The 16803-nt window shown below is 43.2% G+C and overlaps 1 protein-coding gene and 2 long non-coding RNA genes across 3 annotated transcripts in view; 2 read left to right on the plus strand and 1 right to left on the minus strand.

Moving 5' to 3' along the window:
• The window catches only part of CHRDL2 (chordin like 2), a 632837-nt gene that overhangs the window by 605066 nt on the left and 10968 nt on the right, over nt 1-16803 (plus strand). The gene's annotated exons all lie outside the window — the stretch shown is intronic.
• On the minus strand, nt 7790-9452 carry LOC144772060 (uncharacterized). Its single transcript, XR_013599625.1, has 5 exons — nt 9395-9452; nt 8814-9254; nt 8597-8690; nt 8384-8504; nt 7790-7986 (listed from the first exon to the last, which is right to left on the minus strand). It is a non-coding gene; the product is annotated as an uncharacterized LOC144772060 (long non-coding RNA).
• On the plus strand, nt 10905-11721 carry LOC144772061 (uncharacterized). The gene is made up of 3 exons (XR_013599626.1): nt 10905-10961; nt 11102-11542; nt 11666-11721. It is a non-coding gene; the product is annotated as an uncharacterized LOC144772061 (long non-coding RNA).

Genomic DNA, 16803 nt, shown 5'->3' on the forward strand with positions numbered 1-16803 from the left:
AGGTCCGGCGCTGTTTTATAGTTTCCCCTGTTGAGCAATATATTTGCTTTTTAATAGATTTGTGGTTTTACTCCTGGGGATTCTTAGTTCTGGCGGGGGAGAGGGGGCTGGGGGCATGTACGAATGTGCCCTCCTCCATTTTCTATTTTTTAGTATTTAGTTAGATGGGGCGACAGGCACACTGCTAGTTGGGGTTCGGCGAAAGCCATATGCAGGGGTGCAGGGTGGGGGGATGGGTGTTAGTGTAGTTAGTGTAGGCTGTGGCGAGTATATTTTTGTCGATTATCCTGACTGTATTTTTCCGTATCTAGGGACGATACGCCTTGCTTTATCCTGTCCTGGTGGGTGACGGGGACTGAGCACCGTAGAGCATCTAAAGCAACCTAATTGTATGCAGTCGCCAAAATTTAATGATTTACGCATCGGTGTCTCGTTTGCCCCACACATTGTTTATCGATATCCTGATATCCAAAATGTTTGCTGGTCGTTGTAATAGAGTGTGATGTCCCAGATACGTCTTTGTTTTATTTTGTTTTATATATGAAAATTAAAAAGAAATATAAAAAAAAAATAGCAATGCAAAGCTATTACAAACTAGAAACCCGGCCTGGGCCTATTCCAGTTTTGTAACATATCCACCTCTTTTTGTAAAATAGACCAAATAATATCAACAACCAATCAGATCAGCCTCACCCTCTAGAACCCTCCTGAGAGAACCTCAGACCTTCAGATTTTCTACCGCACATTGTACTAGGGAGTCTCCACTGAGCTGTGCTCAGTTGTTCTTTATTCTACTACTCTTGAGATAATTTTTCAACATTATATTTTCCAGACTACTCTACAATCTTGGCCTGTTCTCTGTTCATCATAGCAGACAAGGAGAAAAAAGGCATTTTTAGAGATTGTGCCACCTGCTCTAAAAAGAGGCCTTTTGTGGATGACTCTTATATGGATTGTATATACTGCTTGTATCCTGACCACAAAGTCAAGGATTGCAAGGTATGTCATACCCTTTCAACTACAACCTTGAGGGATCGTGGGGGACGTCTCCTTACCTGGCTCCAGAAGTTAAAATCCAGGAGAGAACCGGTCTCTAGTGACGACAGTGATGAGGCCTCATCTGCTTCTAGAAGATCAGTAAAAAGGGGAAGATCTGACCCTACTTCTTCAGAGGAGCGCCCTCAAGAAGCCTCTAAAAAGACCTCCCATGGGTCTGACAGGCTCAGTCCAACTAAATCTCCTCACCGAGGTGAAAAGGAGAAGAAAGGACTTAAAACAGGAGAAAGTGGAGTGAGGAAATCAAATGTAAATGTATGTATACTTGTAAAGCGCACAATCACCTTTCAGGCATCCTGGCGCTGTATACCGCTGTGGAACCCTTCCTGGCTTTCCCTGTGAGATGCCCCCTACTGGGCACCCCCAAGGTGAAGCCAGGCATCCTAGCGCTTTCGAGGCCGTTGTGGAGTTTAAGCAAGCTATTGCCCAGAGTTGCAGAGTGGGACCAATGTTTAGAGTAGGCACGAGGCGAGAATTATCGAGTCCGTGGACATTGAGCCCAAGACCGTGCCGCGTCAGGAATTGAACCCTGGTCCCGGGCCAGACCTCTGCCTCAGGGTCTGCCACTCTAATCGGTGAGCCACACTTCTCTGTTCCACCTTCTTCCCCTCCTGAAGGAGAAAAATGTTCAAGAAACCCTCCTCTGTTCCTCTTGAGGAAAAACAGGCAAAGAAATTAACACCGTTGACGAAGCAGTTGACGACACCATAGACGAAGAAACCGCCATCGACATCATCGATGGAGAGTGACAAGGGCCAGTCTCTTCAGCTTACAACAGATCCAATGGCGGGATCGTCGACGAGAGCTTCCCTGGTATTGACGACCACGGTTCCGCCTCCATCAACGACGGAGGAGACGACTGGGGCTATGGCAGCAGTGACGACTAAGCTATCTGTCGATGACGAAGATGAGGGCGGCAACAAGAAGTATTTTGACAGCGATGACGACATCAATGGCAATGTCGTTGACGGTAATGACGACGGTATCGAGAACAGCACCGTCGATGCCAATGTCAACATCGGCGACGACCTCGTCTACGGCAGTGAAAATCTTCGGAGAAAAGGTCAGAAAGCGTCAGATAACTCCTGAGCTCACTTCTCCTAGCAAGGTGACCCCCCTACTACTTTCTCACCTCCTAGAAGAGGAAGATTCAGACGAATAAGGACCTTTTGGTTATGCCCATAGCCCTTCAGAGCTGCACGTCAAGTGCCAGGAGGGCAATTCGAAAGAAGGATATGAAGGGGAGCAGGACTATGATCCTCCCCAGGACTACCCTAGGGAATATCAAGAGGAGGTAGTTGTGATATCTCTTAGTTCTCCTCTCAATGCCTATTGTCCCTATTCTCCACTGTTCTTGTATGCTCCAGATACATCTTTGATTAGAATTTTAATATGTCATAGAGTTGTTGCTTAGTGAATGCTTGGATGTGAAGTCAGTTGGTGCTGCCTGCTCAGCGGGTGGATGGGATCCTTTGATGAGAATAAACTTCAGCTGCACTCTTCACAAGTCTGCTGTCTTTTTATCATGAATGCTACATTGGCGTAGTCTGCAGCTTCAGAGGATCCCAGCATAAAGAAAGCTCTCCTCTCCCAAACAGAAATCCGGTGAAAAAGGTGAGAGAACTTCCATTGACTTTAACAAAAGAAAGGTGAGAAAACTTCCATTGACTTTACGCTTAACCCTGGAATCCCCTCCCTGGAAAACAATTCTTTTAAACATTTATTGATACTTCCAGTATCAATGTTAGACAAGAATAATACCTCCAGCCACCGAGAGTACATATCCACTATCACCAAAAGAAATCCTTGAGAACCTCTATTGTGAATAGGACCCAAGATGTCCAACGCAACATCTTCTCAGGGACGTTTAGGCTGTCTCCTCAAAGTCATGGGTTGTACCCTAGGAAACTTGGATTTGTCACTTAAAGTGCAAGGAATACACTCACGTATCTCTCTCTCTATGAACTTGTCCATGCCAGGCCACCAGTATGTTGTGCGTAATCTCTCCTTAGTTTTAGTGATTCCAGCATGCGTGGCATGAGCTAAATCCACTAACTCCTTCCTGTGACTACTAGGAGGAATTTCCTATCAACAGACAGTTCATGTCTCACATACCAAAAAGGTCTAGTGGAGACTGATCCCACTCTAGCACTTACCCAATTACCTTGCAGCAAAGACATCACCTCTTTTCGAGTAGTATCCGGTTCAACTTCTACACACCACCTATCTTCTGTTACATGCCCATGATCTAACACACACACACACACCCAGTCACTACCTGTACCTACATCGTCGCCCTCACAATTCTCAATGGAGACAAGGCGTGAAAGAACATCTGCAATCTTGTTTTCCACACCTGGGATGTACTTAAGGGAAAAAGAATACTCTTGTAGTCCCATGATCCACTTGGTAATGCGACCCGAAATCAAGTCCAGACCCTTTTTATCCAAAATCTCAACCAAAGGTTTCTGGTCAGTTCTAACTTCAAAGTCTACACCCCACAACAATTTCTTTCATTTTTTTACCACCCAGATAGCAGCAAGAGTTTCCCTTTCCACCACAGAATAACGAGTCTCTGGCTCTCTCAAACCCCAGACAAGAACATGATGGTCTTCATACCCAATTAACCCTGCTGTTGCAGTACTGCCCCCAAGCCCTTCTCACTAGCATCCGTGGTAAGAATTGGTTTGAGCCTCGTGTGAAGAGTGGCAATACTACCAAGTACCTAAAGTCTATGTTGGTCATCAAGGTTTTTAACAATGCTGTGAAAACACAGGATCATCACATATGGAACCTCAACAGAGTGGTGGTTTTGAAGGGTAAATCGATGATCAATGTGTTAAAGATGGTAACAGTTGTTCAAATGCTTTTGATTTTGGTTCTTCTCCTAGTAACAACCTTCTCCAAAACAGGGATGTCTTGGAACATCGTCGATCTTCAAGACTGATTAAACGTCCCAGCTATCTTAACGATTATGCATAATTGTTGTTCTCCTTGCTACTGTGTCATGTATATAGTTTGTCAAAGGAGGGAGATGTGTGATATCTCTTAGTTCTCCTCTCTATGGCAATTGCCCCTATTCCCCACTGTTCTTGTATGCTCCAGATACATCATTGATTAGAATGTTAATATGTCATAGAGTTGTTGCTTAGTGAATGCTTGGATGTGAAGTCAGTTGGTGCTGCGTACTCAGCTGGTGGATGGAATCCTTTGATGAGAATAAACTTCATCTGCACTCTTCACAAGTCTGCTGTCTTTTTATCGTGAATGCTACAGTAGTCTGTATGTCGTCCTCTTTGATTTATGACATGCAATATATGCTGTTGGACTACAAGAGAAGGTTTCCAACTCCATCTTCGATTCCTGAACAGTGGTCATTTCCTACAAGGTCACCCTCTGTGCCGTCCATGCAAACAGTTAATTCACAGTTGTGAAGAGCCCAGAAACTTCTGGGTCTCCACCTAGATCTCAGATATCATTCCAACAGAAATAAAAATAAAAAAATGATATATTTTTGCAAATATTGTAGTATAAAGTTCATGATTATTTAATAATCTATGTTACAGCTGTTGCATAACTTAAGATTTAGCCCTATGCCCGGTGCATGATTTTTTTCCAAAAAAAGCACTCCAACAGAAGACAGCAGCAGAGCTCAGGCAGGTCTACGCAGATCCAGTTGGTGCTGGTCAGATTGACATTTCCAGGTAGAACTCACTTGTTGTGTCCCTGTAGCTCAAACAGGAGATCAGCCAACTGACCCTGGGAGTCACATCTGGGGAGCCTGGGTTTAAGGCAAGCAAGTCCAATCTTCCTTCTTCATAAAGCAGCCAGTCCTTTTTCAGAATTGTCTGCTGAGAGGTTCTGAAGGTGCCACTTTTATCCCCAATGCCAGCCTGTGGGTGCGTGTGCCCACTTTGTCTAACCTTCCCGCTTTACCGGGTTTGGTTTCAAACTGTCTCGAGTAACAAAGGGCAGGCAGACCTAGGTGTGAGCTACAATTGCCAATGACAGGCCAGGCAGTCCTTACAAGTCAGGATGTGGGTGGGCAAGCCCCGAGGCTCTCCTTTGAAACTCAGGAAGGTATTGAGAAAAGCTCTCTAGAACATCTTGTACAGGAGAGCAACACCCTACCCCCACCCAAGGCCCTTTAGTCCCTATGTCTAGAAGGAATACACAAAACACCACAGAAGAGCCATTCACAGTCGTGTGGCCATGGACACTGGCAGAAAGGTACATTTGGTTTAGGGTGAAAAATGCCAGAGTTCTAAAAGTATTCAAAACAGTGATGGAGGGAATGGATTCCATCCATCACCTTGTTTTTGTATTTTAAGTTCTAAAAGTGGTATTTTCAGAATAGTAACTTAAAATCTGACTTTACCATTGAAGAGGATTTGAAATTACAATTCATTTGATTGGAAGAAACATTTCTCTATCTGTTCCCAAACTGAAGTTATCACTTATTAACTATAATAAGGTAACCCAGTGTTATTATATGGGAGAGACAGCCTTGCAACAGTGAAAATTAGCTTTCACTGTCAGGACATGTAAAACTCAAGTACTAATGTCCTACTCTTTAAAAATCACGCATAGTGCCCTATGAGCCTTTAGGGTCTAATGTAGGGATGACTTATAAGTATTAAAAGGAAGGTTTAGGCCTGGCAAAAGGTTTATTCTACCAGGTCGAAATGGAAGTTTAAAACTGCACAACAGGCTGCAGTGGCAGGCCTGAGACATGTTTTAGTGTGCTATTTTAGTAGATGCTACATCCCATGAGTAGCATTTATATTGCAGACCCTGGGTAGTTGTAGTAGTATCATTTACTAGGGACTTATATGCAAATTAAATGTACTAATTAGGTGTAGGCCAATTTTACTGAGTTTAAAGGGGAGAGCACACGCAGTTTCCCACTGGTTAACAGAGGAAAAGTGCACAGAGTCTTTATGCCACCAAAACAAGTTAAGCCAAAAGAGGAGAGTAAAGACAATAAATCTGAGGGAATACTAAGGCAAGGATGTCCGGTCTCACATGTTACAACTAAAGTTGCTTAATGGAGTGCATCATTAAAGCCGGTGCTCTGCTTTGAGAAACGTTGTCATGAACGACTTTGCTTGCTGAGAAAACATCTTAATGCTTGGCTAAGAATGGAAAAACTACTCAGAAGATAGTCAGTAATGGATACATTAACTTTGGAATAATTGACATTGAAGGATTCATCATATCATGGGTTGTGAAGTAAGAGAATCTAAGATATATGAGTATTATCTATGGATATATTATCATATTGCTGCTGTATTTAAAAAGTAAAAGCCATGATTTGGGCATTGCATTTTAACAAAATTTGTCGAGAAACCTGAGCAGTACCCTCTGCAATTTACAAAGGGTCTTCTTTTTTCAATTGGTATTTGTGATTTTTGAAACGTAAACATAAAAACTGTAAACATAACAATGACAACAGGTGGAACACAGAATATGCCACATATTTCATACATATCAAGAGATTCCAACTGTTAAAACTAGTAGATAAAGGTATATTATAGTGGGGAGTAAAACTTTGCATTGCCTGCTTCTCTGACCATCCTCCACATCTATATGCAATTAACAGTCTGAATAAGTGTGGCATGTCTAGGCAAAGTATACCATAAAAAAAATGTGGCCTCCTGAACGGCCTGCTCCTCCTCCAGCTATGATGTCTGGAAATATGGCCAGGATGTTGACTTAGTATTCCAGTTGACCCTTTTCCCTGGCTCTATGTAAAGCAACTCTACATTCCTGTTGTCATAGAATCGGGATGTAATATGCCGTGGGATGCGATGTTAGGAATTTGCCTTTGCCCTACACAGTCCTCTTTCTCTTGCCATGTATAACGAAGCCCATGTGACGCTAGGTGGGGTTAAAAGGCTGATTTCCCCTGTCTCTGGTGCTCGTTATCTAGCATTGTGGTTCCTGGTCCTAGCTGGGAGTTATAGTACTTTTGGGGAATACTGATTTATTTCACGGGCTCGTGATATTTCCCTGCATTGTGTTCTTGACTCTAATTTCCCTTTTGGATTCCCCTGGTCTTGTCCTTGTGTGTTGGTTTTCTGTTAGCCTGTGTTTGTTCGTTTTGTCTCGTTTTTATGTTCTATGTGTAGTTCCATTTATTTGGGCAGTTTGAGTCATTTTATCCCGGCTGGGATTAAGGAGTGGCTGGGGCTCCGGCGCTTCTTACTTTGGAATCGGTGGTCCGGCGGGATCACCCGGTGATTCCTGGTGTGGTCGTGTGCTCTGAATCTGCCCCGCACTTCCGCATCTTTTGCAGGCTCTCCGCATCGTTGTGCGGAGGCGGAGTGCCGGTTTGGGCGCTTTCGCGTTCGAGTCGACGCGCAACGAAGATTGTGTTGCTTCTGAGCTTCAGCCCCTGTGTTTGTTTGTTTTGGACCCTCGTTTGGCTAAAAGAAAGGAAGACTCTGGGTGACTTTGCTATTGGAGGTTTTTTTAGTCGTTTTCACGACTTTTTCCTCCTCTTCCCCCCCTTGCCCCCCGTTGGTTTCAGTTTCCTGAAGCAATCCCCAGCTGCTTAGCCCTATCTTCCCCTGGTCCCCCCCCCCGCCCTGGTATGTGAAAAAATTCCTAGGCAATCATAAACAAGAAAACTAATGCAAGGAGGGACGGACGACTAAATAAATGCATATACATACAAGTACTATTTATTTATCAAAAAAACCATATATTGTACACAGAGTTGTTTAAAAAAAAAACAGTTCATAAATCACAATAGACACAGTGAACAATTCATAAATCACAATAAACACAATAAATTATTAAAAACAGTAATAAGGCATCAATATCAAAATAGAACAACAATTAATAATAAAACCAGGGGTGGCAAATTTATTTCGACGCGCGTTTCGGCGTGCAAGACAACGCCTTCTTCAGGAGCCACACAATTTTCTGCAATGTAACAGAAAAATACATATTATAACAACCCTATTTTTTGATTAAAATCATTAGTTAATGCATTACTACTTTAGTCAAAAATGTTTGTCCTCCACTCCTTAGCTATTTGACACTATTTGTGTAACACAAGGTTATATTCAACACAGCACAATAAAAAACAGCATGATTAACATAAGGTTAACATAATAAAAACCATCTGTTAATACATAACTATTACTTGCAAAGAAATTATTCTAAACCATACATTTATACAAAAAGAACATGGGTTCATGCAATCATCATATTTGATCTACCGAAAATACAAAAACGTCTATGTCCTGTTATATTTAGCAAAGACATTCCTTATTGTATCAAAAAACCCAATACATAGAGTACATGTAATTGGACTTACTAAAATCAAGGATGGGGAATGATTATCTTCGTGCCCTTTCCTAATATGGCTACAATTCCTAACGTGCACCGCAGAGAGTCCACAGGGAATAGGGTATTTCTTACATCAGTGGTAAGTTTACCTATTTATTCAAGGATGGGAAATACCAATGAGAAAATTACAAGGCATATTCCGTTAGAGCTAACTAACCAAAGAGTGCCTAAATTATCTCACCTTTTTAATCATATCCAAAGTTCTTTGATTAAGGACATCTGACTTGCAATATAAGGTGCAGCGCGATAAGTAGAAGAATAAAAAATGGTTTTATCTGTGTTAAAAAAAGGGGAAAACACGATAGTGCTAATTAACATATTTTTTATATATGTAAGTGCATGATGCAAGCACATATCTTGTTATTCAGTGAATCCTCTATATACACTTTCAAACTCACCAAAGAATTAGTTTTTCACGGTGCAATCTTTAAAGCCTTTCCAAATCGGCTGTAAGTTGCTTCCTTATTTGTAGTTGCTCGTGGCTCAAAACAGGGTAATGTCGAGCTAGTCTCTGCAGGGAAAAATAAATAAACCAAGCAGCCCTGAGTTAAATAGGGCAGTAGTTCTACCATCATTCTCACTTAACTGAGCCGTTTACGATGGCTTTGCAACGTTTATAAAATAAACGGAGACACAAAGGTGCTAGTTTAAATACAACCGCTTACCGTAAAAAAATTTTTAAAACAGATTATAGTTCTATCCAGCGTCTGGCGTCTGTTATGTGTAAATTCACAGCTTTATGGAAGCGTCCCGTAGAAAACGATTAGCACTTCTACTTCTTTTCTCTCTGTTTACATAAACACTCGTTGCTCAAGACAGGATAATGTCGAGCTTGGAGTCTGTGAAGAAAAGGAATACAAGTCGAGCCGCCCCAAAGATTAATAAGATCAATAATGATAAGGGCGCTATCGTTCAGCTCTAGTTGCACAGCGAGGGAAAATAAACCCACAGTGCAGATCTGCCACGTTGTAAGGCTTACCAGTGGAGTTTCACGTGCGTGACGACTACTCCCATCTAGCTCCGGCGTCCGGCGTCCGGTGAAAAAATGATGACTAACCCTGCCAAGATCCGGAAAGGCTGAAATACCTTCCGGCACTGACCACGTGTCTGCCCAGGTGGAAATTTTAAAGGGATAATGCAGATTTAAGGCTGAATACGGAGACCGATCGTTTTGGACAAAAGCCTAAGCTAGGCATTTCAACTTCAGAACAAAGGTTTACATATAGCATAAAATATATGCGTTATATTGCCAAAACAATCCTAGCATTGCCAAAACAATCCTAGCATATATAAAGATCGATTCCTGACCATATTAAATAAGGTCCTAGCCTATTATTTAATTTAATAGCGTAATGGCATTAAATGTGAGCAATAATTAATGCCATACCATATTAATGCGCGACCATATTAAGTGAGGTCCTAGCCTATTAATTAGGGTAGTGGCACTATGCCACTAAGCATGAACAAGGAACCAGGTATGTAGAGGGAATGGTTTGTTTAAATAAACAAGCCATAAAAGCATAACAGTTTAAAAGGAACAAGTAACTAAAGATCAATGAATTTATTAAAAAATCGCGTTTTCCCATGGCATTTCAGAATTTAATCCCTTTGCAAAGGTGTTAAAAACAAAAATCCAATAGACCTCGCGCTTTTTGCGAATAGCGCAACCACCTTTATCATTTGGAACTCTAATTTTCTCTAGGATGCGCCACTGGAATTCGTCAGGCTTGTGATTGTGTTCCAAGTAGTGCTTCACTAGAGGCGCCAAAACCTTGCCGGTTTTAATCGCGGATCTGTGCTCTGTCAGTCGGACTTGAACCGATCTCGAAGTTTCGCCAACATAGCCTAACCCACAGGGGCATAGAATAAAATATGTGACATTTGTGGTTTTGCAATTCCACATGTCACAGGCTTTTGTTGAGAAACCATTACCTTTGCAAAGGGATTAAATTCTGAAATGCCATGGGAAAACGCGATTTTTTTATAAATTCATTGATCTTTAGTTACTTGTTTGGCTTGTTTATTTAAACAAACCATTCCCTCTACATACCTGGTTCCTTGTTCATGCTTAGTGGCATAGTGCCACTACCCTAATTAATAGGCTAGGACCTCACTTAATATGGTCGCGCATTAATATGGTATGGCATTAATTATTGCTCACATTTAATGCCATTACGCTATTAAATTAAATAATAGGCTAGGACCTTATTTAATATGGTCAGGAATCGATCTTTATATATGCTAGGATTGTTTTGGCAATGCTAGGATTGTTTTGGCAATATAACGCATATATTTTATGCTATATGTAAACCTTTGTTCTGAAGTTGAAATGCCTAGCTTAGGCTTTTGTCCAAAACGATCGGTCTCCGTATTCAGCCTTAAATCTGCATTATCCCTTTAAAATTTCCACCTGGGCAGACACGTGGTCAGTGCCGGAAGGTATTTCAGCCTTTCCGGATCTTGGCAGGGTTAGTCATCATTTTTTCACCGGACGCCGGACGCCGGAGCTAGATGGGAGTAGTCGTCACGCACGTGAAACTCCACTGGTAAGCCTTACAACGTGGCAGATCTGCACTGTGGGTTTATTTTCCCTCGCTGTGCAACTAGAGCTGAACGATAGCGCCCTTATCATTATTGATCTTATTAATCTTTGGGGCGGCTCGACTTGTATTCCTTTTCTTCACAGACTCCAAGCTCGACATTATCCTGTCTTGAGCAACGAGTGTTTATGTAAACAGAGAGAAAAGAAGTAGAAGTGCTAATCGTTTTCTACGGGACGCTTCCATAAAGCTGTGAATTTACACATAACAGACGCCAGACGCTGGATAGAACTATAATCTGTTTTAAAAAATTTTTTACGGTAAGCGGTTGTATTTAAACTAGCACCTTTGTGTCTCCGTTTATTTTATAAACGTTGCAAAGCCATCGTAAACGGCTCAGTTAAGTGAGAATGATGGTAGAACTACTGCCCTATTTAACTCAGGGCTGCTTGGTTTATTTATTTTTCCCTGCAGAGACTAGCTCGACATTACCCTGTTTTGAGCCACGAGCAACTACAAATAAGGAAGCAACTTACAGCCGATTTGGAAAGGCTTTAAAGATTGCACCGTGAAAAACTAATTCTTTGGTGAGTTTGAAAGTGTATATAGAGGATTCACTGAATAACAAGATATGTGCTTGCATCATGCACTTACATATATAAAAAATATGTTAATTAGCACTATCGTGTTTTCCCCTTTTTTTAACACAGATAAAACCATTTTTTATTCTTCTACTTATCGCGCTGCACCTTATATTGCAAGTCAGATGTCATTAATCAAAGAACTTTGGATATGATTAAAAAGGTGAGATAATTTAGGCACTCTTTGGTTAGTTAGCTCTAACGGAATATGCCTTGTAATTTTCTCATTGGTATTTCCCATCCTTGAATAAATAGGTAAACTTACCACTGATGTAAGAAATACCCTATTCCCTGTGGACTCTCTGCGGTGCACGTTAGGAATTGTAGCCATATTAGGAAAGGGCACGAAGATAATCATTCCCCATCCTTGATTTTAGTAAGTCCAATTACATGTACTCTATGTATTGGGTTTTTTGATACAATAAGGAATGTCTTTGCTAAATATAACAGGACATAGACGTTTTTGTATTTTCGGTAGATCAAATATGATGATTGCATGAACCCATGTTCTTTTTGTATAAATGTATGGTTTAGAATAATTTCTTTGCAAGTAATAGTTATGTATTAACAGATGGTTTTTATTATGTTAACCTTATGTTAATCATGCTGTTTTTTATTGTGCTGTGTTGAATATAACCTTGTGTTACACAAATAGTGTCAAATAGCTAAGGAGTGGAGGACAAACATTTTTGACTAAAGTAGTAATGCATTAACTAATGATTTTAATCAAAAAATAGGCTTGTTATAATATGTATTTTTCTGTTACATTGCAGAAAATTGTGTGGCTCCTGAAGAAGGCGTTGTCTTGCACGCCGAAACGCGCGTCGAAATAAATTTGCCACCCCTGGTTTTATTATTAATTGTTGTTCTATTTTGATATTGATGCCTTATTACTGTTTTTAATAATTTATTGTGTTTATTGTGATTTATGAATTGTTCACTGTGTCTATTGTGATTTATGAACTGTTTTTTTTTTAAACAACTCTGTGTACAATATATGGTTTTTTTGATAAATAAATAGTACTTGTATGTATATGCATTTATTTAGTCGTCCGTCCCTCCTTGCATTAGTTTTCTTGTTTATGATTGCCTAGGAATTTTTTCACATACCTGTTTATTTCCCTGTCCTAGGAATCATTATTTCTATTCAGGGGGCCCTTGTTTTTCACATATATATCCCCCCCCCCGCCCTATCTGTCTGTCGGACTCTGCATTTACTCCTGGACGGAGCACTCCACCCGGCGATCATTACAGCTTTTGAGGGTAAGGAGGAGTGTTACGGGGAGGTGTGTGGGGGCATGAGAAGAGAAAGAGGGCTTGTGTATTTGGGATATTGACATTGTGTTGTTTTTTGTGTGGCAGACGGCGATTTGGCCAGTCCCCTGTAATACAGCACGTGGAGTTACATGGTCCTGGCAGAAGGACTCTTTCCCTTGGAGAAGAAGACCTAGGATCCCTTGTTTGTCCTTCCCTTATTCCCGCCCCCTGTCCCTAACCACTTCGTTGGTTCATGGTATTATTTACGGTGTGAGCCACGGAGTGGTGGGTTCAGAGGAACGGGGTTGTCTTCGCTCCTGCAGTGTATGGGCATAGGTGGGCAGGAGCCAACAGAATAACGAGCCCACGTAATAATTGCACTGCCTGAGCGACGATGGATGAGGATGTGGGGGCTACGGCAGGTACATCCCCCACTTTACAGGATGTCATGGGCGCTTTGACTGCACTTCAAAGCCAGATCCATGATTTACGACAGGAAAATGTGGCCATGAAGCAGGAGGTTGGGGCACTACTTAGTAGAGAAAGGGTGCAGCTTAGGACACCTCAGTCCCCGGTAATACAACCAGCCACATTTCAATACACAGGTGGGCCAGGGCAGGGAGCTAGTGGGGGGGTACCGGTATCAGTTACTGTGAACACTCCTGTACCTGTACCATTGGCGCCACCAGAGAGGTTCGCAGGGGATAGTGCCAAATTTGGCACTTTTATGAACCAATGCCAACTGCACTTCATGTGCAAACCAACTGCTTTTCCCAATGATTCGGCCAAAGTGGCGTTTACAATATCATACCTGGCTGGCACAGCGGCACAGTGGGCTATACCCCTAGTAGACAGGGATGATCCGGTGTTGACTAATTATCCGGCATTTAAAGAACTGATGCGCGGTCTGTTCGCGAAACATGCCTTTATGCAGGCAAGTGACGCAGAACGTCTGAAACTAAGACAGGGACGCCAGGACCTATTGACATATATCTCCACCTTTAATCGGTTGGTGTCGGAGACACATTGGCCCGAGGATAAGAGAACATCTTTGTTCTATCAGGGATTATCCGAAGATCTTAAGGACATAGTCTCACAGGTAGTAGACCCCCCACTTGATTGTGCAGCTTTTATCGATCTAGTGGTCAAGTTGAACCATCGCTTGGCGGAAAGACGGGGGGAGAAGAGTCGTTACCAGGTGTCTCGGGGAGGCTTTGTGAAGCCTGATCACAAGCCCCTGGGAGCTGGTGAGACAAAGGGTCTCTCTGAACCAATGGAGATAGGCGGAGTAAGGGGGCCTTTGTCCGATGAAGAAAAGAAACGAAGGAGAGAGATGGGTTTGTGTCTGTATTGTGGCCAGGGTGGGCACTTTGCGAGGGAATGTCCCGTGAAACCCTCTGGATCATCTTATGGAAAGAAGGTGGCCTGTTTGTACCATGAACGGAAGGAGCGACAGTACGAGGTGCTTGGGGCAGTAGACAGGGCTCCTAGACATTTCATCATTAATGCGCATTTGGTACTTGGAGGAGAGAGTAGAGTGCCGGTGTCGGTATTGTTGGATTCGGGGGCTACAGGGAATTTCCTCGATATCACGTTGGCTGACAAATTGAAGGTTCCTTGTTGCATAAAAGATCAACCCGAACCTGTGCGGGCGATTGATGGCACCGAATTAACATCGGGTTCAATTACAAAGAGGACGATGCCTCTGTGTCTGGTATGTGAGAACGGACACTCCGAGATGGTGTGTTTTGATCTCATTGATGCTCCCTCATTTGGGATGGTTTTAGGTGTGCCGTGGTTGCAGGAGCACAATCCCAGGATAGATTGGGTACAAAGGTTGGTGTCTCTTGATTCCTTGTATTGTGTAAAACATTGCTACAGAGATGCAGGTGAAAAGGAGTTGTCGTTATCTTGTGCTGCTACTGACATGGATGCAATACCTTTGCAATACCAGGAGTATAGGGAGGTATTCGACGTAGAAAAGGCGCAGGGTTTACCCCCACATAGGTCATTCGATTGTAAGATCGATCTTATTCCTGGGGCGCCTCTTCCTTGCAGTAGAGTGTATGCTCTCTCTGAGCCGGAGGAGTTGCACCTGAAGGTGTATCTCGACAAGATGTTGCGTCTGGGGTTTATTCGTCCATCATGTTCGCCTGTTTCTTCGGCTATCTTTTTCATTCCGAAGAAGGAAGGTACTTTGCGGGCATGTGTGGACTATCGCACGTTAAACAAAGCCACCGTCAAGAACAAGTACCCTCTTCCACTCATCCCCGTGTTGTTAGATCAGCTTCGCAGCGCAAAGGTGTTCACCAAGTTGGACTTGCGGGGCGCCTATCATTTGGTGCGTGTGCGAAGTGGGGATGAGTGGAAGACGGCTTTTAAAACGAAGCATGGCCTTTATGAGTACTGTGTAATGCCGTTCGGGCTATGTAATGCACCGGCGGCATTCCAGTACTTCATAAATGAGGTGCTTCGGGAGTTCTTGGATCGGAGTGTGATAGTGTACCTGGATGATATCTTGATCTTCTCTGAGACAGGGGTTGAGCACCAGCAGCACGTGATCCAGGTCCTACGCAAGTTGCGGGAGCATAACCTATATGCAAAACTGGCGAAATGCCAATTTGGCACTACGCAGGTGGAGTTCCTTGGGTTTGTGGTGTCTGCCGGAGGGGTTCGGATGGATCCAAGAAAGATCGAGGCCATACTCACCTGGCCGGTTCCAACGTCTGTAAAACATATACAGGTGTTGTTGGGATTCGCCAACTTTTATAGGCGTTTTATCTCTCATTTTTCGGACATCGTGGCTCCCCTGACTCAGCTGTTGCGAAAGGGTGTATCCTTTGAGTGGTCCACAGAGGCGCAGGGGGCTTTCCAGCGGCTGTTGGGGGCGTTTACATCGGCACCTGTGTTGATCCATCCTGACCCGGCTCTGCCATTCTTTGTGGAGACGGACGCATCGTTGTGTGCAGTTGGTGGAGTGCTGTCCCAGAGAGAGGTCGAGACTGGTTGTATGCTTCCTATTGCTTTTTTCTCCAAGACCCTGCTGACTGCAGAGCGTAACTATACTGTGGCAGAAAGGGAGCTGTTGGCAGTTAAGTTGTCCTTTGAGGAATGGAGGCATTATCTGTGGGGGGCGAGGCACACCGTTACCATTTATACGGACCATAAGAATCTGGAGTTTTTCCGTTCGGCGCGAGCCTTGACACCACGCCAAATGCGGTGGGTTCTCTTTTTAATGAGTTCGATTTCATTATCACGTATCGGCCAGCAGCACAGCAGGTCAAGTCTGATGCCTTATCTCGTATCCATGTAGACTCCAGTGAACAGGGTAAGGAGAAGGAGAGCAGGCCCATGATATCTGAAGACAGGATTGTCGGGGTGGTGGATGGGGAGGCGTTCACTGCGTCGGTAAAGAACCAGTTGCGCAGGATGGATCTTACGCCTTGGGTGTCTTTGCCCCAGGCATCATTCCGGGATGACTTATTATATTATGAGGATCGGTTGTTTGTACCCCCTCCACTGAGAGATCAGGTCATGGAATGGTGCCATTCACCTGCCCTGGTGGCACATCCTGGGATCCCAAAGACGAAGGAGATGTGTGCTAGGTGGTTTTGGTGGGAATCGTTGGCTAAGGATGTTCAGGGGTATGTCACGGCTTGTCCGGTATGTGCTATCAGTAAGCCCTTACATAGTAAACCATCGGGTCTGCTGAAACCTCTGGAAGTCCCTCCTTCACCTTGGCACACCATCAGCATGGATTTTGTGACTGAGCTTCCTTCTGTTTCTGGGTTCACTGCTATTTTGGTGGTGGTAGACTTGTTTACCAAGATGGCCCATTTTATTCCTCTTCCGAAGATTCCTACAGCCAGAGAGATGGCTTTGGTTTTTATGTCTTCAATAGTACGAATACATGGGTTGCCTTCTGCAGTGGTGACAGATAGGGGGGCTCA

This window comes from Lissotriton helveticus, chromosome 8, assembly GCF_964261635.1.
Source record: "Lissotriton helveticus chromosome 8, aLisHel1.1, whole genome shotgun sequence".
Lineage (NCBI taxonomy): Eukaryota > Metazoa > Chordata > Amphibia > Caudata > Salamandridae > Lissotriton > Lissotriton helveticus.